The 26768-nt window shown below is 45.9% G+C and overlaps 1 long non-coding RNA gene across 6 annotated transcripts in view; it reads right to left on the bottom strand.

Moving 5' to 3' along the window:
- The window catches only part of LOC136791594 (uncharacterized), a 116708-nt gene extending 94822 nt beyond the window's left edge, over positions 1 to 21886 (bottom strand). For all 6 annotated transcript variants that reach the window (XR_010833898.1, XR_010833894.1, XR_010833895.1 and 3 more), the window contains exons 1-2: positions 21067 to 21886; positions 3495 to 3579 (exon numbers count right to left, since the gene is read on the bottom strand). This is a non-coding gene — a long non-coding RNA (uncharacterized lncRNA). The remainder of the gene's footprint in view (positions 1 to 3494; positions 3580 to 21066) is intronic.
- Between the last annotated feature and the right edge of the window lie 4882 nt (positions 21887 to 26768).

The raw sequence follows: 26768 nt of genomic DNA, 5'->3' as shown, positions 1-26768 counted from the left end.
GGAACTGGATCCTCTCATCCAGCACAGAGCAGGTAAAGCCATGGTTGTCCAAGATGAGGAGGAATGCTTTGAAGCAGCAGTGTAGATCTGGGAGCTGTTTCACAGCAAATATCTTCGCTTCAGTGTTGCTCATTAATCAAGTATTTCCATTCCTAGTGGAACTCACTTCTTGGTTTTTAGCTTACAGATGTTGTTCAGAATGGTTCAGTTCTTCCCTTCCCCTGTACAATTGCTCAACGTGGTCACAATTTTGAGACAAACTACATTAGTCAAGGGCAGAACTTGGACTGCAGTGCCAGAATTTTGCATTTGCAACATTTCTGTAAGCAGATTTCTTTGTTTCAACCCTCAGGTCAGACATCTAGCTGATATATATAGAAATTACTTTCCATGGACCCAACTAAAATGAAGCTGAGTGTCCAGTGAGAGAATTATTGTTTGCAATTGATTGCACTCAGAGTTGCAACACAGGGGAGAGTGATTTTTTTTTTTTTTTTTTTTTTTTTTTTTGCTTTTTTGCTCTTTTTTCCCCTTGTCGTCTTTGGAAATTTCACAACCTTCAGTTAGCCAGACTGAGTCTGAGATGAGGATCTTGCAACACTCTTTTATCAATGCCACTGAAAAACAAATCCATATAGCGTCATAACTTTCATTGATCCACCAGGTTGGATCCAAGCTGATAGCAGCTCTGATGAGATCTCAGGAAAATGAGAGCCAGGCTTGTTGATTCAAACCGGCTGGAATTGCAGCCTGGCAGCCCACTGGTCAGCAAACAGACTGCACCCAACAGAGTTTGTCAGTGCAAACTCTGACATAGCAGTCAGTCAGGTTATCTTCTGGGATAGGGCTTCTCTGGTCCAGGACTTTCTCTTCACAGTCTCACCTCTGTGAGTAACCAAGAGCCCAGTGGTGAGACAACTTGATTGATAAAAGGGACTTGAACTCAGGGAACAATTACCTGCTGTTGTTTCATGGGCAAAGGAACACATTCAAAAGTGCAACATACAACAGCATACTATGACATACATTTAAAATAAACACAAATATATCTCACGCTGAGCCTCATGGAGCCACGAAACTGATTGCTGCAGGACATTATGTAGGCCAAAGGCATGAGTGTGTTCAAACAGAGGATCAGCCCATGGGTGATCTCTGGCATTAACCTGAAGTAACTTGTGGCTTAGAAGGTCCCTAATTTGCTGCTGGCTGTAGCTGGAAGTACAGGCTTTAGCCATACCCATTTCTTCTCTGCCTGCAAATAATCACCACTGACCACTATCAGCAAGAGGAACTAAGGCCCTGATCTCAGGCCGTATGGTGAATTTTAAGTTGCAGTCTAGACTTCAGCCAGTGAATCAGGATTTACTGAAATTCCTGAGCTTCCACATCAGGTGCTGTAGGTATTTACCATGCTACGGCTATGATTTTTCTTTTCAGAACATAGCAGCACATTCCAGATTTTACAGCCACCTGCGTGAATAACACCTAGTTAGTGTGCCTCATGAACAAAGACTGCAGACGGTACTGATTTTCCTTATTGCTTCTCCCAGTCTTGGATTTGCTCCATAATCTAACACCGATTTGTGTTGGAACGGTCACTGGAGCGTGGAGTACCTACCACTCTCACTTCACAGCAAAGGAGCAGCGGTGTGTTAACTGCAGATTTGTTGGTACTTCTCTCCCCTGCAACTTCACCACTGACCCTTGCAATACTGACACAGCGCGACGGGACTTTGTGCGGGCTGCCTGTATAGATGTGTGAGCTGGTTACACAAGTGAAGGATGTCTGGGGAGTGTTTTAAACCCTTGACCTGCTGCAGCTCTCCAGACAGATGGATTTTCCAGAAGCTTTGTGCAGTAATAGAGAACTGTTACAGGCTTGGTCCTGCCTGCCTGGGGCTGAGAGTTTGAGCCTGGATCTAAGACAGGACTTAAGCACATGAGAATCTTTGCAAGATTCTTGCTGAAACTTAAGCATGCTTGTACATGCTCTTGTTGGAGCTAGACCAGAAAAAATAAAATAAAAAAATCAGCACCACAAAGCACCAAGACACACAGCTACAGCACAAAAATCTAGACAATTGGAATTTCTGCTGTTAACCACAATGTTATCAGAACAAGATGAGTTATCTTTCATCACCCTGGGGTTCATTTATCAGCCCCAAAACCCAGTTGAGGGTAGTCTGCCATAGCATCAGTTGAGGAGAGACCAGTCTCTGACATTACAAAGTGACTTCTAGGCCATATAGGACTTGGAGAAAATGGTGGATGAAGGAAAACATGCTCTTAGCCCAGCTGGGCACTTTACAACAGCATGGCCAAAAGTAGAGCCACACACCCTAAGAAGGAATGGCATAGGCTTTTTCGGAAATTTTGTAGGTCGACCAACACACAAAGCAGAAATGGAGAACCTAAGGAAGCTCAACTAATTTATCCTGCTGCTGCCATCAGGATCAGAGGGATGGAAGCTGCAGCTGCAGCCTCTAGGAGAGATTCAACAGTAGCTCCCAAGAACAGCTACCATCCCTACCTCCTTCATGGCAGCAATAGCCAAAATGGCCCTGTGGGTCAGGGCCAACCACCTGACAGCTCCTGTAGGGATCTGTTTACCTGTCTTTTACCAATATCCAACCCTGTGAGCCCTGTCCTCCAGTCTTCCATTGGCTAGGTAACTAGAAATTTCCATTGCATTTTCTACCACTTGCTTCCACCATATCCATCATCATCTTTGCTGATCAAGGCATGTCAGCTTTAAGTTTCAGCAGAACGTGTCCATTACGTGCCTTCCTATCCACAACCAGCAACACTGTGAGTGTGCCAGGAACCATGACTACAGCCTCCAAAAAAGCAGAGGGCTTCCCTGAGGAAGCCAAGGTAGCCCCATCACAAGGAGAGAGATGCTAGGGTCCTGGGACATGTAGTGCTGCAGACTTGCTATAGTACAGAGCCTTTGAAAGCACATGGCCAGGCACCCAGATCCTACCCATCCAGGTAACCCCAATCAAGGTTCACCACTTGCACTCGCAAAATGAGAAGAGCTTTAACAATGTTCTCATTGATGCTCTTGGTATGTGGGACCTGGGGCTGCTGATTTTTTTTTTTTTTCTATTAGTACATTTATGTGGAGTCCCCTGTAAGCAATGTCGCCTGGATGTCTCATGTGGTCTTTTTAGTGATATCACAGCCAGAGCCATGACCAGTTGTGGCAGCACATGCAAAAATAACCCTACAGAAGATAAGAAAGCCACTGGAACAACTGACAGCCCAGGAGGCAGCAAGCCTGCTTCTGTGTGACATGTTCCATGTGAATAAACCATTAAAGAAGGGAAAAAAAAATAAACATAAGGACTAAGAAACTCTGCATTAAGCATTGAATTTTCCTTTAGAGCTGACCCTGGGCTTCACATGGAGACAAAGGATCAGGGACGTCACACCAGTTTTATCTCCTCCATCCTGTCTTTCTGACGGGAGCAAGTGAGAATGTGAGCACTGACCTTTCCTAGAACCTCTTCCGCTTTTCCTGGAAATGAGTCTTCAGTCACATGATTGTGTTTTGCTTCTCTTTAGGAATTCCAGATCCTGAATGAGGCAGAGAGTAAACAAGGAAACCTGATACCTCAAGGACAGAAGGAGGGAGAGAACAAGATGTCCATAGGCACACTGGAGTGTGTTCAAGCATTGCAATGTGTTCTGTGGTTTGTTTATGAATGTGCATGGCTCTGGGTTTACACACACACACATATATACACTCTTACAGAGTACGTACTGTGATCTTTATTTTTTTTCATATCCTGCATCACTAAATGCTGCCTAGAGAGAGTCAGCCCTGTCCTGACCACAGCCCTGTCTTTGTGTCTGCAGCTCTGTGGTTTCAAACCCAGTTATTTTCTAGCACGAGGCAGGGATTGCAAGGCCTTGTTTGTGGGTGCAAGCAGGTACATGAGCTGCCACGCAATACCAGCCTCTCTTGGCTGACTGGCTATTAAAACCCTGTCTGACTTTTAAGGACCACAGCTGGCTTTGTGGCCGGTGGGGAAATGAGGCTCAGGGGGGATGCTGGAGAGCAAAGGGAGGATTTGGGGGGCAAATGAGCAGCATGGTTAAAAAACAGATGGGACAGATTCTTCAAAAAGCACAAGGAGAAAAAGAAACAGAGAACCAGGTGTAGCAGGTGGATTGGTATGCCGTGCTGCTGAGACCCTTGTCTAAAGGGAAGAAAATAACCACAGGGGAACCTGAACCTTTACACCAGAGCATGCTCTTTCTCCTCTGAATCAGACACAGTTTGCAGTCCCTTACTAAACACTCACATTAACTCCAAAGAGCTCCTTAATCCTAAGGCATTTTTAGCCTCCTTAATGTTAAACATTTACCTCTTCTCAGAAAATTAGCCTAAAACCTAATACAGCTGGAACCCATCTGTAAGTGGGGTCAAAAATGGCTTTTGCTCCCTTCACTTATTGCAGAAAACTTTTAGACAGTTGGAGACAAACCTCGCTATCAAATCCTTCTCAAGTGAGGAAACTCCTTGCCATATGCAAGCTGTCGATGAGGAGCCCTGTTTGCTTAATTCTTTTTCAGAGACACAGCCCTCAATGGTACTGCGAGAGGAACATGCACAATCGCAGCAACCAGGCCATGAATTACAGCCTTATAAAAACCTCACTGAAGTCACTGGAAGGATTCCCATTGATCCATTAGGTTTTGGATAAGTCTTGAAATACTGCAACTGAAGTGAACAGAGCATAGAGACCTCTTCTCTCTCTTAAAGGATTTTTCCTGATACAGGCATTTTTCTTTTTGTATCCAGTGCCATAGGACTCAATGATCAAAATCTCTGTCAGGAAGAAAAGGTGGTTTGTTTCGTGTGTGAGCACTGGTGCTAGGGCTTGGTTTGGGCTGCCAGGTGCTATCTCAGTCTTTCTACTGACTTTGACTGTAAAACTCTGTGGTGTCCCCAAAGTCTTGCAATACCAACACAGCTGTGACTTTAACAACACAGCACAGTGACGTGGGTGTAGCACAGCCCTGCAGAGTACGGAAATCGCCTACCTGCAGACTTACCCTACCTTACCAGTTGATGCAGACAACAGCCTGATGGTATTTAGCTAAACAATTTCTTGTAACAATATTTTCTACTTGTACGTGGAGCCTCTGTCCAGAGCCATTCACAGAACCATTCCTGGGTCCTCTCCTTTGTTATAATCCAGAAAACACCAAGACCAAATAGTGGAGTGGCTCAAGTACTGAAACTATTGGAAAGAAAAAAACTCACTCATCTCATGGACTATGGTGCTATATCTTCTTGGTTAGAGGGCTGCTGGGGGCTTGTTTTATTCCAGCCCTGAGCTAGGCACCTGCTAAGTCACTGTTCTATTTCAGTGCTACTTTCTGTAAAGTAGAACTAATTATTATTATATGTCACTAATACTATTGGTACTCAGACTAAAAGGTCTAATAAAGGACTGGAAAATTCTTGAGGAAATACGCATAGAATTGCAACACAACATTACTGTTCATTATATAACTGAAAAATCAGCTCCCCTACCAAATCAGTGGGGCTATGACATTGCTTCTGTCCCCTCCTGCCCAAGCACAAACAACAAATCACGAGTTTGCCATCCCAGAAAGATCTACCTGCGTGCAGCTCCTACCCTTCAGTAAATGTCAGTGTGCTTCTTTGGCCATGAAAACCACCCAGGAAGATGCTTTCAGTCCTCTGTGGTGTCAAGGTGGGCGGCTGGGCTGTGACTGGGAAGGAACGGACAGGCCAGAAATCAGCCCAAACTCATCTCAGGCCAACTGGTTCATGCAGCCACAGCCTGGAGCTGCTACAAGATACTTCTGAGCCCGTGTTTTCATCTCTGGATCCTCCGGAGATAGTTCTAATGGGCTGAAACATCTCAGAGGAAAATTAGAAAAACAGCCAACAGTGGTATCGTGTGCCAATCAACAAAATGTTTTCCTGACAGTCCACCAGCGTGTGGATGCCTGATGGCTTATATCCCTTCTGATATTTCCTCTCCTATCACATAACTGTGAATCCTCTCATTAGTCACACTGTGCCATTTCCAGCAAATCGTTTAATCCTTCTTCATCAAAACACCACTTAAACAAAGATTAACCTATTTGAAAATGTGGGTGCTGTCGTCACTTCCCTCTGAGCCATATTTATTCACTGTTCTATTCTTTTTTTGGGTAGTCATGCCAGGTAGCTTTGGATGAGTAACATATTGTTCGCATGTTGCTGTCATGTAGCCAACAAAGCCCCAAAGAAGCCAGCAGAAGTAAAAATAAAGCCCATTGTGTGATACTGAAATAAGCTTTTCTACCGGAGAATGTGTGCCGTACCCTGTCAGACAGTTCTTTTCCATATCATTCTCTCAGTCCCCCCTTTGGAAAACATCCTGCTTGCTTGCACAAAAAAGGCACAAATCCCCTAGATCTCACACAAAGGAGGCATATCATCTCCCTCAGAGTCACTTTATGAACCATCCAAAAAAAATAACTGCAGATACAAGGTGTTAGAGAGGGGGTAGAATATCCCTGCTGCAGCTACAGCCACTGTACAGAGGAAAATTGCTCCTATTCACATCAGTGCGAGCGCATGCCCATTTCTTGGCTAAATAGTCGTGCATACACCAGGGATATCTGCAAGTTATTTTATGTTAATGTTGCAAACATATTTGCAAGTATAAGTACGCAGCTTCAGAAATCTGACCTGCAGTCTTTCTGTGTAGAAATGGCCAGCAGAAAGGACTGTACGTGCAGCACAGATATCATTTGGCTCATTGCTCAATGCCCACAGGGCCAGGGTTAATAAAGCAAAAGGGAACAGGGCACCAAAGCGCTGTGATAACTCTGTGTGCACCAGAGACTATTTTACTGGCTTCTGTGGAAGAGCTTTCTATTGTCTAATTGCTCAATATTCAAAACAATACTTGATACTGCTCGTCCAGAGATCTACAGTTCCAACCAAAAATATATAGACTGACAGAAAGGGCAGTGTTGGGAAAGTCACAGCAGGAATTGCAGCGAAAAGACATCTAGCCAAGGAAAAATATAAGTGATCAAACACTGTGAGGTAAAGGTTGGTCTAAGATCTTTAATAAAACTCAGACTTTGCATAGGAAGGGTGTAATTCTGGAAGGATTAAGAGGTCTCCGCTCTAATTTGAAGTGGGCCGCATGTTATTCCCATCAGACAGGTAGGACTGAAGGTTAATGGTCTGCCCAAGGCCATATGGCAGAGGAGTAACCAAATGCAGAGCCTAGACTTTTCTCATGATACCCTTTCCTGCCAAGTCTGATTCCACACGGTGCTCAGCACCTCCTATTTATTCGCTTCTGCACATCCTCGGGTTCTTTGAGAGAGCTCCTGCACCTGCTCTGGGATGGCCAGAAGTCATTACCAAACAGACAAGGACACTTCCTCCTAGCTTAGGACAGTAGTTCAGACATCATTTGTGAGGACACCTGTAGGGGAAGAACTTGTGATAAGGGAATGAACTTAAACAGGAGCACAACAAGGAAAACAAGACTGAATTCCTGCTGTGTTTTGCTCATGGGAAAAGCAGAAGGAGCAGACTAATAGAAGTGTGGAGCTGCATGTGGAAAAGGAAACAGGACTGGAAGGAACAGGGCTGACAACGCAATGTCAGCCGGCTCTAAAGGGGAGCCCTGTAAGATCCCCCCCCCATCTCCTTCTCTGCCACATAGGGAGGGATTTGAGGATCTGCACCAGAGGGGACAGGAGGAGGAAAGGGAGACACTTGCAAGCCAGATGCAGGCAGGATGTTCCCCAGGGGCAGGTCCAGCTGTGGGAAGGAAGGAACCTGGCTGATTTGGGTCCCAGCTGTAATTTTACCAACCAGATGGCAGAAGGCGCGGGCTCCTACCCTCAGGCTGGGCATCGAATGTTTTTCTCCGACAGGTAGGTCACCATTTCTCAACCCAACCTGAGGATCTCCACTTCAGCATGATTTTCTGTCATGGAGAAACCAAGCCAGACATCGCCATGTCAGAGAGCTTTGGGTGGGCGTCACCACCACACTACAGTCCATGGAAGAACAGTTTGAGTCAGCCTTTTGCAAAGTGGTGTTTAAAAGCAACAGGACAGGCCTACTTTCTGAAGTCTCCCACCCTCCTTTATCTCTAATAAAGGGTTGAAGAGGGTCTCAGCTGGCCATCCGGGCTGGGCAGACTTCCCTGAGGCAGGGGGACAGCACCTGACACAGCTTGCTTTGCACATGTTTTAATCAGCAGAGCAATGCTTCGTCTGTACTCTCGCACATGCCAGGAACAATCCTCCTACAGAGCTGTCAGTGATATTAAACAGATTGAGAAGGCAACAGGGCCCAACCTCATCTGGGTCAGAGCTCCTATTTTCAGGGTCAGACCCAGAGCCTGACGGCTGGACTGTCTCAGAAGATGACTTTCCTCTCGATTCAGCTGAACACAGTGAACAGGCTCTGTCCTGGGGCAGAGGAGGGGAAGGGGTGATGGGAACCACCTGCAGAAACCATGGCTTTTTATAATAAACCATTGAAGGCTGGGTTTTCACACAATTCCTTGAATGCACAAGGAACTGCACATCTTTTCTCTGATAAGTTCATATTTGTCCTTCTCAGCAGTGTTAGGTCTTTGCTCCAGTGTAGCCCTGTGACTGATGATATTAAGAATGCTGCACTTGGGCAGCTGGGAGCTTGTACTTACCTCTTTTTAAATTCTGTATAGTATATATAACATGTATCTATACATACATACATATACATCTATACATATATAGACATATACATTCATACGCAGATGAAGCTGTGGCCCACCTGTTGATAGCTTGTACATCCCCTTTAAGGTGCAGGGAGAGGAAAATAATAATTAAAGACATTGAATAAAGAAATACCAGTTGTAGAGGCTTAACCCTACTCATATCATCACTGACAATCGAAGTCCCATTGCCTTCAGTGGGGTGGTAAGCCTGGCTGTCCTCAGGTACTTGGTGATCTGTGCCTAAAACACTCACAGATCAATAGCTCCATATTTGAGTTTAAATTTTAAACTCTTTTGGGCAAGAGACTCTCTTTGCAGTGTGTCTGTAGTAATATGAAACTTATTTTGAGGTCTCTCATAAATCCACTACCCTGATAGTAATTGCAGGGATGATCAGTAGCAAACTCCCCTGGCAAGATACAGCTGCCAACTCCCCCAAATGGTGGCAGGGAACTGCCCAGGGATGCTCCTAGTCATATTTTCCTGTCATTTACGCCATTGGAAGCAGGAAGAAAGTCCAACAGAGCCAATGAACCACAGTCGAGCTGGGCGTTCCCCAGGACCCATACTCACCCCCAAATCAGACCGCGATGTGCCAGAGCACGAACGGAGCCTGCCATGGGAGAAGTCTTACTCCCAGCCACTTCCCAAACCACTGGGCTGACCGCAAGATTTCTCACCTGGGGGTCTGATCCTGCCCAACACAAGTAGTTTAAGCACGGACTGCTAAAGATCCCCTCGCTTCTCATGGGCCCGTGATCAAGTTGTAATTGCTCAGCTATTGCATCTGTTTGCATAATTAAAACCAGCTGTCGCTGCACTAGCCTCCATCCAAGAAATAGCTGCGCAAATACATTTTTTACTGTTAATGTAAAGAGCAATTTTGTGGCCTCTGCCCTAACTGGCCCTTCAAAAGTAGCATTTGTGTTTCAATTCCTTCCAAGTTCACACAAAAACGTAACCCCCCAGAAAAGTCAGTTCCTGTCCATTCCTATTATCCAGCACAAGAGCTGAGAGGTTTCCCACTTGTATGGATTTATTGCCTGGTAATTATAGTTCATGAAACCCATTCACAGTAAAGTGTGTCCTGGATACTCCAGCTCTTCCTGGCAAACCAAAAGCTTAAGATCATGAGGGGTATAAAAATATAAGCAATCATGTTTGAGTCACTTTTAACACAACAGATTAGTTTGCAGGGTCTGGCAGCGTTTATAGCATAAATCACACTTTAGAGATGGGAAAATACTCCTAGATTAGCTAGTTCAACTGCTTTTTGCTAGAATCTATTCTCTGCTGCCTTTATCCAAACCTAATTTGAGAAATATCTAATGTATGATATTTCCACCATTTTCCTTTGGGATTATCCAACAGCTTGACAGAAATCCCTGTTAGGAAATATACCCTGACATTTAAATCTACGGTTTCCATTGCTCAGTTTTAGCCTTTTACTCCTGACACTCAAACCTGAATTACTTAAAGTAAGCACCCTACTCCCTTCCCTCCCTCCCTTCAGTGTTCACCATCTCTCTAGATATTTTCAGAGGGTTCAAAGGCGCTCTTGTTGTTCACCATTTCTCCCAGCTAGCCCCTTGGTTGGTGGGGAGGAGGACATTTACCCAGCTCCGACTCCCTCCAGGTCAAGGATCACTCTGGAGCTCTCGGACAGTTTTGTGAGGAGAGAATATTGCTAAGGACAGGTCAGTGGCCAAGGCAAACAGCCACTCTTGCACAAAGGAGCCATTTCCAGTATTTCAAAGCATTCCACTTTTAATAGGTGTTTTCCATGCCCTGGTAATGCTTCAAATCACCTTTCCCTTAGCTGAACCACTCCTTGGACAAGAAAACAGGAGCAACCAACCGAGACATGTTTGGAGCTAAGGGCTGCCACTATTTACCTGCGTATTTTTCTTTCTCACAGAAGCGCTTGGTACGTCGTGGCCTCAACACCGAGCAAGGAGAGACCATGTCTATGGGGCATGTAAAGTACATATTACCCACTTTAGCCAGGACTTGGCAGGAGGCCCTTGGCAGTAGCAGCTCAATGCACAGCTGGGCGCCCTGACTTCCTCCTCCCAGCCCCCTGGCTTCGTTTGGGACCTGAAATACTCGAGCACCCTCCCCTCTGCTCGCTCAGCACCCTGAGGGGGGGGGGGACACAAAAGGCAGAGGAGTGCCCAAAGTCAGCGACAAAATTTCCACTGACTCCTCTGAGGCCGAGATTTCACTTTAAGCGACTGTTCTTCAAAAGCAGTGAAGGATTAAAACTGTGCCACATGAGCGCACTGGTTAAAATGAAAGACTTGCTAAGCAGATACAGGGTCCAAAAAGAGTTACAGAGGTTCAAGTTTCCAGTTCAGTGAACCCTGTCAGCTGTCCCAGGGCAGTGCCTTGCTCAGGAGGAACGGACTTGCCGTCAGCACACACACCAGTGAGAATTAAAGGCTGAAATTTCCACAGCTCAGCCTCTCGGAGGCACAAAATCTGTTTGCTCTTATGCTGGTTGGGAACGGGATTCCTACCAGACCTTAACCTAGGAAGGCACGCAGTCTCCTCCAGGCTCAGAGAAGTGAAGTTGTCTGGATTTGACAACATCTGGCATTGCCACGGCATCCTCAACAAATCCACTCGGCACCACAACCCACACGGCTGCAGGGCGAGGTGTGAGGTCTGCCGGGAGCAGCACCGCGTGGTGGCCCCTTCCTGCGCAGGGGGGTCAGCACTGACCTGCCACCAGGCTGCATCGCTCCCTCTGCATCCCTGCTTTTTGGCAGATGTACAGATATCTTGCTGCAAGCTCTCAACTGTTTCATTGCAAACAGTTTAACCGTATTTTAAATGAATGCAGAAGAGCCTTTCTCCAAAAAGGTTTAAAAACAGCATGCGGGCCAAACTAGACAGCCCCTCTCTCTCTCATACTTTTATTGAAGGCAAAGCTCCTGCCTGATCATCTTCCAACGTGCTGCAGCCTGCAGCAAGCACCTGCTGATGAAGTATTTATAAAAGTGACCCAGAGCGATGGTAAGACCAACTCAACAGGTAATGTCAGGTTCAGCTACTTCTGTGCCCACTTTCCCTGTGTGGAAACGTCACTAACTGAATGAGGTTGAAGCACAGCCAGCAGAGCATCTCAGCCCTTCCTACAAACCCCTATTTCTGAGGTAGTTACCTTCTTAGATCCAGGACACATCTCTCCAAGGAGATAAAGAGCTGATTTCCCTATCTTAGAGCTTACAAAAGGTCCCAGGTGAGGCAGGTTTCAGCTGAGCTCCTGCTGACATCCCACTGCAGAGCTGGCCCCACCAACACAACACAGGCACGGGCACATGTCAAATGTCCCCCACTTTGAATAAAGGGCACCTAGGCATACACAGCTTTATGGGTCAAGAGGGTTTTGGTGGTGCCAGCAGGCCAAATGACCTTACGTTACCTCCACTCCTGATGTACACTTGGCACATTGATTGCTACTCTGAACACGTACCACAAAATGCCTTTGTGCTGGTGGGATCCCAAGCCTGTAGAACAGGGAGGTCTTAAGACAGAAAATACTAGGGTTTGAAAGAACATCGGTTCTGGATACAGACCCAAATTAATTGCAAGGTCCAAGGAGTTCTTCCTTGTTCCAAATATCCGATCATCACCTTGTGCTTAGCATGAACATGTGGGTCAAAAACCCTGAAGCTTTCTGACAGACCCCAACCCATAGCAACACGTGGCTGTGCTCCAAGAGTGCTGTGAGAAGACCTACACTCCATCCTGTCATCTCTGCAAGCTATTTCATCAGTCACCAGGCTGTTCTGCAACACGCTGAACAGCAGAGTTGCGTAAGCTCAAAGAAAGTGAAGGCAAAGAGCAACTTTGGCAATCCCTGCCCAGGACAGTGAAGGTGATGAAGGCTGGGAATGGTGCCGCCGTTTGGTCACGTTACAGGTGGCGATTAGATATTTGCAGAGAGTTTTGCAGGTGTTTGCGATCCTGAGACAAAGAAGCAAAGGCTCTGAAAGGAGATTTGTGTGAGCTCTTTTATTGCACCAAGCTGGTTGACTGAATGCAGCAAGCGGTGTAAAGTTTCATGGCTGTGGTTTCTCCCTTTGCTGGTACTGATACCACAAGATAAAACCGCGGTTTATAACACCTCTATCAGAAAAGTGATTATCAGCACTAATCGTAATCAACACTCCTTTGCAAAACAACAGCCCAGGTAGGGAGCTGAGCTTGAGGGAATGGATTTAAATCAGCTTCGCTGACATTTGGCCTGATTAGTATAACTGGAAACAGTCTCCTATCTTGTTTAAAGCCTGGACACCTCACCACGAGGAGAACCAGTCTTCACATTAGGTCAGGGAGGGGAAACAACCCCACACCATGTTTTCTTGCTCTTCCATGCAGCTTTGTCCTGTTCTGAAAGACACCTCACAAGTTGAGGGTAGCTTCTTTGGACAGACAAAAATGGTTTATTTTTGGCATCCCGTCCACAGTATTTCAATTAAAAGATGCCTTGCGCTTGTCACTGAGCTCTCTGAAAACCAATGCATGAAGTTATTTTACAGCAGGACCTGAGATGGAGCTATTGCATCCTCATCTTCTTCCCATTCCTCCATGCCTGTTTTTTTCCCCTTCTCTCCTACTTTGAGGGCTACACATCAAAAGACAGTTTCCAGGAGCAGAGACAATGCATCCAAATAGGAATCAACGCACGCGAGCAACCTGGACAAAACACTCATACTCCCCAGACTGTGATCTTGGGACACACCCGACCTGTTTCACATTAAACGCGAGTGAGGATAGTCCCAACGAAAGGTGCTGAAGTGGCGGAGGCCGAAGTCCTATATTGATCTCCCAAACGGGCAATGGCAACACAACGTGCCCTGACCCTGACCCCCACGACCAGCTGCTCTCTTCAGCCCTGGGCCTCTCCATTGAGAAAGCCAGCACAGAGGGCAGGCAGCGTGACCGGCCAGGCAGAGGACATCTACCTAGCAGTTATGTGCACTTATTCCACCAAGAGATGGTTGTGGTTAACGCTGCTGAACAACTCCAAAGTATTTTTATGGCCCATAACCTGGCCTTACATTATGCACAGTAAATATGCAGGGTGGGTGCTTTTTTGCATGAGGACAGTACCGGGGTTTATTTCTAGCAGTTCTTGCTGCAGCAGCATCTTGCCTACTTCAGGGATGCTGGGGAGCACAGCACCAGTTTGCTGATCACAGGCTGTACTGCAGCTGGTCCACAGAACGTTACCTTCAATAAAGATTAAAGCAATTAAAAGCTGACTCAAAAGCTTTGTGACAGGATACAAAGTCTTTTTCCCTGCGATAACTGGTGCTATTTATATAGGGTGTTTTTTTTGTTGTTGTTGTTTTTGACTAAGTCATAATAGTTCAGGTGTTTTCTAGGTAAAATGAGCCATGTTCTTGCCACTCGGGGCTTCAGGCAACAAAATCCCAACAGCAGTTGCCTTCAGCCAGGTCTCACCTTCAGGGCCAAGGCTTGGCCATCCTGGGATGAAGGCTCACTTTCTAAGGTGGCATTCCCTGCTGAATCACAAACCACGTTTCCATTACCCTCCCAAGAGCACGCTGGTGAGAGGTATTTTACAGGCAGTCTTGAAGACAAAATCCTTATGACAGATTCAAAGCCAGAAAGAAAAATAATGCAGGAGAAGGAAAAAAGAAGAAATTAAAAAGCAACTGCAGTGCACTGATTGGGGCCCTTTGGGATGCTCCAGCCCTAGGGGCTGGCAGATAATCCCGGGGCTTTGACTCCAACAACTTTTGCCAACAGCATCCTTTGGTCCTAGTAACATAACCAAACACCTCAGAAAGGGCTGCTGGAGACATTCGGGTTCCCTTGTGGCTAATTATAGATTTTAAAGCCGTGGAGGGAGCGGGTGTTTCCCCTATCAAAAAAAAGAGTAAAATTATACAACTCCACACCCCCATGCTTTCTAATGCGACACACATAGGAAATCTCGTACATCAACTACAAAGTGTGTATTGTTCTATGTCAGCAGATAAATAATTCACCATCTGAAGACTTGGAAGCTTTTCTCTTAGCTCAGGATTATTGTTCCACTTGATGCATGAAGTTGGCAGCTTTTCTTTCTTCTTCTTCCCAAGAGAACTGGATCACTCCAAGACTTGAGTAACATCCAGGCTAATAGCTCACCAAGATTTTGAGAGAGAGAAAGAGAGAGCGAGAGAGAGAGAGAGAGAATGTGTGTATGTGTGTGTGTGTACACACATGCATGCCTGTGGAAGAAGTTAGGTGGAGAGGTGATTTCATTTCTCTTTTGTCGTTTGTTTTTAATTATGTACTTTTTTTCCTTAAGCGATGATGTTGCAACTGTTGTCTCTTGAACATCTTCCAGACATGTTTAAGATCTATGATGCTCTATCAGCCAAAAGTTTTGAGGGAGGAAGAAAAGGCCATGTTTCTGGTTTACGAACTGTTTTTGTTTTGCCTTTTTTTTTTTAAATTCAGCATGGATTTATATTAACACACATCTGACCACAATATTACTGTGTGACCAAGGCTGTCCTTTGCAGCAGGCTATCCTTGCTTGACTATTCCAGGAGGGAAAGGAACACAAGCTTTCTGGCAGGCATGAACCCGTCTCATACCCCATTTCTTCAGACCAAGTGGAAGTCCAGACCCTTATCTGATAGCCCCATTCCTACTTCTCATTAGTGCAGAAAAAAACAAAGATCAATATGGACCTCTGTCAAGAGAGCAAATTCCTAATGTGATTATGCTTTTATTCTGATATACTTAATAGTAATTAAAATTCCCTTGAAGAGGAATGTTTTTCATTGACTTCAACAGGCTTTGGATGAGAAACAGTCTGGAGGTTTTTGACAAAAATGTTATTTTGACAGAAAATGCAGACTCACAGAAATTGAAACAGTTCCTGGGAATAGCTTTCATAGTGACAGCTCAGGAAAAATGTTATCTCAGGTCCAGGGTGTACTTTTCAGAACCAGATCAGGAAGTAAAAGCATGAAGCAGCAAAGCACTGTTGGCCAGGCCATCCGCCCCAACACAGGAGACTGATTCAGGCTGCCTGGATTCAGACTGCCGATTGAAATATGCTTAAGCTTCCCCAGAAGAATCCAAACGACCGGACCTTTAGCTAGTTCCAGTGAGCTGCTTCTGCCCTCCAGTTTGGGAGCTGTCAGTTCATCTCACCATGGAGCAGGACTATTTTAGAAGGCTTCAAGTGTTCTTTAGGATAAGGAAGAAAAAAAGTTTCCTGCCAGCTGTACTGTAAATTAAGCCATAAAGCTTTACATTTAAAAACAATTGTGAAACACAGCTCAAACAAGATGCCCTCAGGGCTGTGCTCTAAAGACAGCTTTGCCATCAGCTTTGATGAGCACTCAGCTAACCCCACATCTCATTAAAATATTGCTACCTCTCAGGGAGAGCACTCTTCCTAGAAAGAAAAGTGCATACTGCTCCCCCTCTAAACTCTGGACCTCTGCACATGTCAGAGATGGAGATGCAATTGCCCAGACATAGCAATACAAAACAATAGTTGTCCTTGAAAATTAGAGAGAGGAACTCAAACACAGTGTTAAGAATAAAATTAATAGAAGGCAAGAGAACTGAAAAGTTTCTACTGCTGCAAAACCAACTAGCCAAAACCTCATCTGGCATTAAATGGCACAGCTGCAGTGTATTTAACACGGCAATATTGATTTACACCAGCTGAGAAGCTATCCCAGAACTTGTTTGTAAAATAAGATCAGCATTTAGGGTAAGTTTCAAATGCTTTAAATCTGGGAGGGCTCAAAGAAGAAACGACCTTCTGGCTATAAGTTGTATTTGAAAGGGACAGAAGGCAAGGCAGCTGAGATTTGGCATGGTGCTGCATTCAAGCACATGCTGGGAGGAGATGCAGATGAAAGCTGTCCTTCTAAAAGTCAGTTTGCATCGCACTTCACTCACTGGTGCACAGCAGATTGAAGAGGGCATGCACGTTCTTGTGCCAGAATTACATTGCGTACAACGATAACTCACCAAGAAGAACAAACGAGTCTGTTTGCTTTCTTGAAACAGCATCACTGAATGGCTTAATGCATGTCAGAAGGGCAAAAAAAAAATACAAGTCTTTTTTTCTCAGCTGTGCGCAAGAGCCGATGGATTGGGATGGGGTTGTGCAAGGATTGCATTAAACCCCACGGTACATTTCCAAGCCTTGTTTGTCTGAACAATTGACTCTGAGCACAGACACTTATCAATAGAAGCCTGAACAAATTTCAGAACAAGCTTTATTTTATTTTTTTGCTGACTTGAACATCAAGGTGTTCCAGGGTTGCAGTTGCTGTAGCAACAGGAAGGAGCTTATTAAATGATCAACCTGAAGGCCAAAGCTATCAGAGCTGAAATGACCAAAAGTTAATGTTTAACCTAAATCCTCTTATTTGTTTAAAAACATGCAGCTCACTTTGTATTAGCGGTTGCCTTGTGGAGGTACTTCAGAAATAGCTGTGCAGCCATGAGACCATTGAAATTTTCATGTGTATCCCAAATAACGTCCAAATCCTCAGTGGCACAGGCTCCGACAGCTGCTTCCTACCAGAAATCATGTAACACCAGACTCAGGCAGGGAGCTGCTTCCTCTGATCTTTTAGGTCTGACAATCACTTGAAACACATGTCTAAGGATGTTCTTCTCAAAGATCTCCACAAACTAATGGCATTACACATTATTTTAAGAGGTAATGAGAATGAGCGTGAATCATTTTTAACCTCATTAGAGTCTGTCCTTTGGACAACTGTTCTGGGATGAGTTACGCTATGCCTTGGGCCCAGCAAGTAGAACCAAATGGAAAGAGATTGCTGCGGCAAAATTAAGTGACCCATCCCCTCCTATTGCTTCAACATGTCTAGCCTCCCTTAGTGCTTTTTCAAATGTCTGGCAGGTTATTCCTTTCCCAGCTTTCAACATGAACTTTTCATCAATGAAAATCCTGTGAACAGCCAGGAGGGACCCCTTAGCTGAGGCTACTTTATGCTTGCCCTCCAGCTGAGCAAGGACACTCCAAGGAAGGCTGCAGAGATACCTCACTTGGTCAGCTCCTATTTCAGGATCAAAGCGACACATCTTTGGCAGTCATATACTGAAGGAGGACTTCTGTAGACCACTGCTTTCAGCAATTTTCTGCAGTTCTGATCTGCCCAGACCAGGTCCCATGTGTCTCTGACTATACCTATCCCTACTGGACACAGCTCTTAATGAAAATTAAAAGGAAAAATGCTTCTCTACTTCCTACTCCCTAACTTAGCTCAAAAAAAAAAAGTTATGTCTGACCTGGAGATACTCCTCTCCCAAGAGGGAACTGCAGACAGATCTCAATTGCAGATAGCAGTCGCTATCACAACACATTGTAGTCAGGAAAATCACCATGTAAAATAAAGCTGTGAAATATGATAATACTGACCAACAGTTTCACAAAAACAATCTTTATTGCCACTGCTGGTGGAAGAGGGGAACCCAAAGCTCTATAAATACATTAGAGGAGCTAGGTCCAGGTGCAGCTGTCTGTCATGTGCTCAGATCATGCTTTGATGAAAGCTTGTCATCACCTTTGCACCATTACAGCTGGAGGTAGTTGATGGGAAATTTTGTCTTAGTCTAATGCAAAACAATTTGTTTAATTATAAGGAGGTATCATCCTTGCTCGAGCTGTTGGGTCTCACTTGCAGAGCTAGGAAACTGCATATAAAGACTTGAGACACCCAGACACAGTCCTGAAATTTGCCACACCTCAACACATCCCAGTCAGATATTACCTTGCTTGCTTTTTGCTATCCTTCTGTCCCTCATTCAGCATGTTCCAGCTGACCTTGTGAGGGGGCAGAAACACAAATGGGACAGCCGTGCACCACAGCTTCTAGCAGTGAAGAGAAAGCAAGAGGAGCCATCAGGATGGTCACATCCAGTTGTTTTTGGTTTTTTTTTCAGCTACCTCTATCCTACAGCAAGCATACCACACTCACCATCAGGGCAGCCCAACACACACACACACACACCCATAAACCCTACACCAAGCACAGTCATTTTCAGCTTCCTCCCTGCCTCCTTTGTCCTTTCCCCCCACGTTACAGCTCTGCCAGTAAACGAACACAGGTCCCACCAGAAAAGGTTCACTGTGGGTCACCTCTACGCTGATGCTGAGAAAGGACTGCTCTGCAAGGCAGCAGAGATATTTCCACAAGGGTGAGGATTAGAGCACATGCTGAGCCATCCTGCGGAGGAACCCTCCAAGTGGTAAACCCCAGAACATAAACAAACCCCACCAAAGCTCAGCTTCACTACTGCACCATCCCCTGGCTGTTTTCTGAAACCAAACTCCAAGGAGGAAGCGCACTTGGACTTTGCATGCATACAGTCGGCGTTGAAAGAGGCTGGGAAGGATGCCTGTGAGTCCCTTCTCCCAAAAACACTGCCCATGTTTCAATCTAGCTGCAATCTGCAGACCTGCAGCTGTCGGAGTCAGCTCTCCCCGTGCTTGGTAATCCGAGGCTCTGCAAGCAAGCGCTCACTGCTTGCCTCTCCTGCCTTCCTAAGGCAACACTTGCTCAGCAAACACAAATATGTTTACTGTGGAAACTTTGTACTTGCCTTACTGCCCTCGCTCTTTGCCAGGTGTTTTTCTTTTTATACCCACAGGAGATGCAGAGCCATGTTCTAATATAGAAATATAGATTCGGGTGCAAGTGTTTATTAATAAACAGGTGGGCAAATCTATTTGCTTACTGCCTCATTTGAGTGATTTATTCAGTTATTTTTAGACATCTTAGACTCAAAGCAGCAACATCAGGGACTGGCTATTGTAATAAAACCAGGCTACAGCCACAGACTAATTTTTCCAGAGAATAAAAGATAAGTACACACAAGGGCACCCAGCACCAGTTAGCCTTTTTTTTCCCCTCTCACCAGCTTTAAACTGGTGTTTTCCATGATGTTGCCCTGAACTGCTGGGGATAATACAACAGGAAATTCAGTGGTTAGGTAGACCAGAATCTCTTCTAAGGGCTGCAGTACAGAATCACGTCTAAGTGTCCTGGTAGTACAAAAATATACTGCTCTAAGCAACCATATGTATAGAAAAAGAGTTATGTATGTACACGTATGCGTGAGCATAAGACATCAAATTTTTATTTTCTGACTTTAAAAAGGAGTTTGAGATACTACTTTAAAGGAGTTTGAGATACACCTTAAAACCCACTAATATCACTTGCAAAGTGAAAAAAAAAAAAGTGCAAAGCCTCCTGTCCTCAGGGGACTGCTCTCACTTCCTGAGGGTGCAGTCCTATATGGACCTGAAAAGAGGGGACCTGAAGGAATGTGGTCAGATGAGAGAAGGCTCATGAGATGGGGCCCAAAGAATTCCTCAACTATTACAGGTGAGGGTCTCCCAAAAGATTTCACTCTGATAAGGCTGTTCCTGGGCCCTGCCTCCCTCTGCCCACTGTGTGGAGCCTCCCTGAGATGACTGTCATGGGCTTCACGTCCCCCAGGGATGTGGGCTCAGCTGAACTGGCATTTTTGCTGTTCCTAGCATCCTCCTGCTAGCCTGCTGCAATAAGCAGAGTTGATTGTTGACTTCAGCCAAATAAGCAAGCATAAATGCCAGTAAAACAAGACATTGCATACATCCCTCATCTGGAAGTTATTTTTGTTTGTATTTATGTTCCCGCATGTTGTCAGGGTGATGTCTGGGCTCAGGCCCACATGTGGAAAAATCTGGACTGTGCCCTGCACTAGGAAACTCTCTAGCTCAGAGGCTAAGTTGCATTTGCTCCTCCCCACTTCCCCAAAAACAGCCTATATGCTTGCCTTTAAAGCTCAGCGTACAGCCTCCTCTATCCCAAGAGGAGGAAAATAAAGAGTTGAGAAGAGATTTGTTTTCACAGTATGACAGTGGAGCAGGAGGAAGTCCTCAATTCTGTGCCAGGAGAAGAGAAACAAGCACACGTCCAGACAGGAACACGATCCCCTAAGTCACACTTCAGGGTGCAGCCTAGTTCTGGCCACCTGAACAGAGCCAGGGGTCGACCTTACGTCCCCCTGGGCTAGGCCAGGCTCAACCCAGGCCCTGAGTTCAGATACCTTGGTCAGAACACCTCAGCTTCCTCCCAGCCAAGCACGGTTCATCACTGTGTGGGCTCAAACACAAGAGAACAGTGTTTACCCTCAAGCCACTTTCACCCCTGCAAGGACCCTCTTTTCCTCAAAAACAACCTCAAGGGGTTCAACTATGTCAGTGACGCCTTCCCCAGCACATTACCTGCTGAAGGCTCGTTCCTCAAAACATCTCTGCACAGGCCAGCTGCTCCTCCCTGCAGACTTTCCTTGAGTAGTCTTGGAGAGGCCTGCACCCAAATAGTTACCCCTGGCCTGCCACAAGCACCCCATTACCACCCCACCCAGCCCCTGAGCTCCTCCCCTTACAGGGGCCTGGAGGTGCCCTCTGCCGAGGTCTCTAATTAGCCCCAGGCCCTGGGGGGAATCACGCATCCCACCTGGGACCAGCCTGAAGTCATCAACCCTGAGCAGGGAGGTGCTCAAGCACAAACAGGGTAAAGCCAAGGCTCTGATAAATTCAGTAAGACTTTAGCCTTTGCTGACAGAGCCGAGACTTCCCTTGAGTGAGACCATTTTTTTGTCTTGGTCTCCGCACTCAGAGCCTGAATGGGACGGGCTCCAAATCCGTGTTCTGCTTATCAACCTGGCAGCCACAGGCACGTAGATCAAACACGAGGCAGGACGTCAGGTCTGCAAATCACGTTTCCACCTCTGTCAAGGCGGCCACCAGTGTCCCTGTGTCTGTCTAACAATGTAGGGGAGTTAAAGCCACTGCATTGCCTAAACAGTATCTCTGACCAGAGAAAGCAAAGCAAGGTGGAGGGTACAGTTTAGAAATGACTGAGAATATGACCTAGAGGATCTGAACATCTTTTCTCTGCAATATTTTCTCTTTTCCCTCATGATGGTAGCTGTCACATTGCAACGCTAGTCAGAACTATCACTGTGTTGTGGCTGCCTCCAATTAAAGGCCCTAAAAACTTTAGCTGAGTCTTCACATCTCTTCAGTGTTGCATTTGCCCTGGAATATTAAAAGGGCCTTGTCATGAAAAATCATATTTCTGGGGTTGCTGAAAAGTGAGGGAAAAGTCAAATTCAAAGATAGCTGCTGAGGTTTGAACAAAACCAGACAGTTCTCCTGAAAATTCCCATATGACAAAATATATATCTGAAAAAAGAAAAAAAAAAAAGAAGAAGAAAAAAAAAAGACAAAATCTGAAGCTTATTTGACAGGAAAGTTTTGACTGGTGGAAGACCTTGACCAGGCAGGAGAGAGGAAGCTCAGAGAGCAGAGACAAAGGGGTTATGGAGAGTCGTCCACTGCCTGTACTAACCTTCGTGACCCATGGTCCCAGGGCTCCTCCATTAGTGTGGACACAGATGTGACTCATAAGGGCTCTTCAAGGACAAAAGTTGAGAGAAGCGCTTTCACTGGATTGCACTCCTTGCTCTCGCTGCATAGCTGCATGACCTCAGTAAGTCCCCAAACAACACCTCACTTAAGTAAAACCCTCAGCAGGCTATGAAGTTTTGCATACTTTTGTCTTTTACATTAGCTTATCAATAGAGCTTTTCTGGTAAAATCAAGACATGTTCAGTTCACAAGGGAAGCCTCAGTGGCAAGAAAACAAGAAAGGAGCACCATTTCAATGCAGCCAATTTGAGGGACCAACCCAGTAGCTCTGGGACCTGAACCAGGACAGCCAACATCCCCAGTAACTGCCTGCCACCACATTAGCAGTCCAGCTCTCTCTCATGCTCCCTCATATCTTCTGGCGAACAATTTTGGCATTTCCTAGTGAAATTGAATTTTTTTTTTTTTCTGAGCAGCCCTAACTGTGCTTTCTTTGTCCTGCCCATCTGATTAAACTGCCTGCCTCTACAAATACACTGCATCTATGTCACAGAGACCCTACTTATGAGGTTTCTGGGTGGATTACACGTACCTAAGTAGTCACTATGAACAAGGCAGGCAAAAACCTGTTTCTCAGCAGCACATCTCTCTAGCTAGTGACTAGTTATTTGTTGATCCAATTAACTGCCTTGAAAACAATAATTAGCACTTATCACAACAAAGAGTAGAGTTTATTAATTCCAACACAAATTATCTAGTTGCAGAAGTTGAATAAAAGATCAGAATAAACAGCAGAGATTAAATTGGACTAGATCTTCTGTACCAACTTTCAAAATGAGCACTCTTACACAATCCAAAATGTTTGTGTTAATAGATAACAGCTAGATAGATAGCTCACATACAGTACATCAGCAACTGGTCATTTTCTTTAAAACAAATGAGTTTGAGGAGATTCCTGATAAGCGGAAAGTTTCAAAGTCAAGGAAGGAAAGGTTGCAGGCAGATGAACAGGAAGATCCAGCAAGGTACACATTGGATTTTAGCACAAGGAATTCTCTGAGGGTGCTAATCAGCTTCACACCATAAGGGTGAAGTTTTAAACAGTGTAGAAGTGCTTTATGGAGTGACAAAGTCAGCAATAAAAGGAAATCAAGCTGAACTTCTTGCCACTTACTGTGGGAGCCAAGAGGGCCCCCACAGAAGAATATGAACCCATCTGCAGAGGCCACCTAGGGCCATTGCAAAGACTCAAAAATCCACGAGCAGATACAGCCAAGCTGTCCCCTCCTGTTCCCCAGGGTTCTGCAGCAGCCGCAGAGACCACAGTACACCTGCTCCAACGTCACTCATGCTACATAAGCAAAATGAACACATTTGTCACCCCTTGTGCTTGACCTCATGGTTTTCTACAGTACAGATCTTAGGCCTATCCAGAGGGCTAAAATGCATCCCCACTCCTCCCCAGTGTGCTTCAGTTAATCGCATCTACACATTAGTGTACATGTCTCAAAATCGTTTCATGTGATGAAGGTCTGGGCCTGTGAGAAGGAAATGTTGTGTTTGGGTTTGCTGTACAGCTCTGCTACAAGCTGCCCAAGAAATACTAGTCAAATCATTTAAATCCATTTTCTGCCTTTGTGCAATGAAGGTGACAACTACTCTTCAAGGGGCTTGAAAGGCTTAAATCCCCAGTGGGAAGCACGTTCTGCTCTTCAGCTGAGAGATGCTAGTGAAGTGCCAAATATTGTTATTAACTTAGCACAGCTAATTTGTTCCATGGAGATTAGCATGCGACTGCTAGAGCAAAACGAAGGAGGTAGCTCCAGCTCTCCCTGGATTCATGGTCCTCCAGCCACCAGGGATCAGGTAACTCTCATGAAGTCATCAGGACTGATTCTAATTTGCTAATCATTTCCTGAGGCATGACACAGATTGATTCGCATTAAACTTTCATGGGTGCCTCTGATCTCATGCAGAAGCTTGGACTATCTGCAAGGCACTGCCAGCAATACTGGGCAAGGGGCACGCACTCAGGCAGCTGGGCAGTGCTTGAGAAGGACTGTTGTGAGCTTTGGTGGCCAAAGAAAACCCACTCTCCCTTGAAGAGAAATGTGTTACTAATGTGTGTTTGTTTATCAGTTGTTGGAATACACTGTGAGGAGACTAAAGGTCCCGGGTGGCAGGTAAATGAACACCCTCCAGTTGTGCCATTAATTCCTAGGGAGCGAGAGGAAGAGCTCACCAGCCAAGTAAATCCCTAACTGGCTTTTCTGGAGAGGACAGATCATTCCTCGTCCCTTCCAGCCAAACCTGGTCCTCCCCAGCAGCCCTTGCCACTTCCAGGAGAGACAGACATCTATCTGCCTTTCCATCATCAGAGGCTGTTCCCCCATCAGCTAAAGCAGAGAGATCTCACTGACAGCAAGGGGCTCCCCGCATCAGCCCTGCCTCAGGACGTTCACATCCCACCTCAGCCCCGTAGAACTGCAGCACCACATGGTCAAACCCCAGTTCCTGTCCATCAGCCCGCGTGCAGACGCGCTGCTGCCCTCAGCACAGTCAGGGTGTTTTTCCAGCCTCTCTGACATAATAAAATTTCCAAGCCCTTTGCCCTCCCTGATGCATTATCTGCCACCAGGGACAGCCGGGCTGAATGAATCAAGACCCAGCCAGCTCTCTAAGGTCCAGGACATGCTGTCCATGGAAAAACAACACACACCAGAGAAACAAAAAGTGAGAGACTACCTGGCTGCCGCTTATAGTCTTCTCAGAAGAAGCCAGCAGTCAACAGCCAAACCTGAACATTCACGTCACTCTTTCACTTATGGAAGGCGAGCGTACTGAATGCCTGGACTCCTTTCAGCCCAACAGCCCCATCTCTGCATTTGCAACCATAACATTGGAATAACTAGCAGGGCTCAAGCTGGTGCCCGCTGGAGTCAATAGGAGATGCAGGTGCCAGAGGCTTTTTTAGATGCAGAACAGTGATTCTTTGTACCTTTCTTTCTGTGGGTTGCAGGACTCCACCCTCAGTCACATGCAAAACAATTCCTGGATAGATGTTTCCACTAAAGATCTCAGAGAGTTTTGTAATTATTGAGTTTCCCGGTATCCGCGTCATATGGATAAATAACATTTCTGCTTATGGAAGTGCTAAGACTCACTCAAGACCCCTCCAAGAATCAGCTACAGTGTCCAGAAGAGCAAAGGGAGTGTCCTTATAGCAGGAAGGACCCAGGGGACCAACAGCGAGTGATCCCAGCCCTGTCTCTCCATGCCTGCCAGCTGCCCAAGGCGCAGCCCAGGGACTCCCCTCTGTGCCATCCCTGCCACCGAGCTGCAGTTGCCCCAGGGCTCTGCACTCTGACTGCCGCTGGCTGCTGGCTGAGACCACCCTCCTCCTACACAAGACGCAAAGCCCTTCCTGCGTGCAATGAGCCTGTCACCTATTCATGCTGGAAAAAGACCAAATGGGGTCTGTTACACCATAACATGCTTCACTTTCTGTTTTCATTCCCCTCTCCGCTCCCTTCCAGGAAATTATAGGCCACATTCACCTTGATTTTCTCTGCCTTTCAGGACAGTTACAATTCCAACATGAGCAGAGGCAGTTACTGTCAACTAATGAAAGCAAGATGAGAGCAGGTTTCTCCAACAGTTACTTATCACCCCTGCATTTCACTCCCATTTTACCTAACGACTTGGCTCTGTGGAGATGCAAACACTGCCCTCTGCTCCTGCTGGCCAGAGCGCTGCTGGATGTTGCTCTGCACTGCAGGATGCTTAGACAGAGAGCTGGGGCTCAGCAACATGCTGGCCAAGGCATACACGCTCCATAGGGCAGGACAGGTGAGCTGATGAAAGCTCTCCACAGCAATGTCTCCAAGGGCCAAGAGGTTCATCCAGCTGTAGGAGACCAAGTGCTAACATGGGCTTTGAGTCAGCCTGACCACAAAACCATTAGAAAAGTGGTACTTGGGCAGGGAATGCAGCAAGAGCTGGAGGATGTGCTCCAGCTCCAGCTGGAGGAAGACCTGCGGAGTGGGCAGAGCAGATCAAAGCTTAGCCCTGGGAAATGCTGAGCACTGAGTAGCTACAAACCTTACAATATAGGAACATTGGACTAGAAGAGTCACTAAGTCCTATCTCTGCTGCTGCATGCAAACACACACCAGGTGTTAAGGCCAGAAGATTCTTTACAATATCTATTTTTCACACACCACACACCCTCAACCCCCCTTCCCCCCAGCAAGCTAGAATAAAACTAAAACCTGTGGGATAAGAGGCTGATAGCCACAAAAGCACAGATGTCCCAGAAGAAACAACTGAATGAAGCCAAGGACCTGCCGGGATCTGCAGTTCCTGCCTTAGCTGGGATTTTTTTTCCCTGGGTAAACCATGGCAGTCGCTGTCCTTGGCTTGCACTGAAGTCAGTGGGAACTTAGCACAACTCATTCTTTAAGAGCAATGTCTCTGAATAACAAGAAAACACAGCATGGCAATCACTGAGCCGAGTGAATAACGGGTTTCATAGGTGCTGTCAGAAGGGG

This window comes from Anser cygnoides, chromosome 10 (genome assembly GCF_040182565.1).
Source record: "Anser cygnoides isolate HZ-2024a breed goose chromosome 10, Taihu_goose_T2T_genome, whole genome shotgun sequence".
NCBI classification, from domain to species: Eukaryota; Metazoa; Chordata; class Aves; order Anseriformes; family Anatidae; genus Anser; species Anser cygnoides.
This window is presented reverse-complemented; position numbering and strand designations above follow the sequence as displayed.